Genomic DNA, 1,043 nt, shown 5'->3' on the forward strand with positions numbered 1-1,043 from the left:
CTGTAACCTTGCTAAAATCATTAATTCCTGTAGCTTTTTCGTTAATTCCCTAAGATTTTAGAATTAGCCTGCCTGACAAATAATGACAGTTTTACCTCATTTCTAATCGGTATATATTTTTAATTTTGGAGAAAATCCCCTCCCACATGTAAAATCATGGAGAGTCAAGCATAAAAAGGTCCTAAACACTAGGCTCTCCCCAGTGCCTGAGGACAAAAGTTTTAAAGCACGAGTATGATTTCGTAAAGGAAATCACATTTCAGAGAAACTAAAATGAATATTATCTTGGAGCAACTTCAAAATGCCCGTGACCCACTGCTCCCTGGCTAGGCCTGGCAGGTCAAACCACCGCCTGGGAGCCATGACAGAGGGACAATGACACCATCGCACGCCTGTCCCAGCCCCTCGTCCAACGTGGTATTTCACTGGCTCCCGTGTCGATTCTTCTGGGCCCATTATTGGCCTCAATGGACCAATGAAAAGAATGAGGGTGCCTCAAGCAATAAACTGAATTGATAAATCAATAACATAGCTCCACGATTTCCTTGACCAGGGCAATGCGTTACACTTTGCCTGGACTGCCCAGCTCCGTACTCACTCAAGGTTAGGAACTGAGGTTCCTTTCGGCATATCTGAACCACTTGGGAGGCTTCCAATTTCCCCTGCTTTTGCCAGAAAACTGCTAAACTTCCAATAAGCACGCCGTCAGTCACCCAATATTCCCAGACTCCCAACTTCTGACTGGAGGAGTCCTTACTAATTTTAGATCCCAGGATGCCTTCTGTGAGCAATTAGCCCTGCAGAGGCTCCGCCCCGTCCTGCTTAGACACCTCACACAGCAAACAAACACGGCTATCAACAGTCTGGGGCTGGACCTGAAAAGCAGTCAGGCCAAGCCAACAGGACCACGTCTCCACTTAGTAAATACGTTGATTGGAGAACCTTCCAGAGTTGTGAGCGAAGAGATGGCAGAAACAACAGAAAAGTCTCTGACAAAGACAGAGCGACTCAGAGACAGAGGCAGACGGAGAAAGATGCCCAGA

General features: G+C 46.6%; 1 protein-coding gene across 2 annotated transcripts in view; it reads right to left on the reverse strand.

Moving 5' to 3' along the window:
- Positions 1-1,043, reverse strand: part of AKAP13 (A-kinase anchoring protein 13) — a 66,215-nt gene that overhangs the window by 64,208 nt on the left and 964 nt on the right. The window lies entirely within an intron of this gene.

This window comes from Myotis davidii, unplaced genomic scaffold (assembly GCF_000327345.1).
Source record: "Myotis davidii unplaced genomic scaffold, ASM32734v1 scaffold164, whole genome shotgun sequence".
In the NCBI taxonomy this organism is placed as follows: domain Eukaryota; kingdom Metazoa; phylum Chordata; class Mammalia; order Chiroptera; family Vespertilionidae; genus Myotis; species Myotis davidii.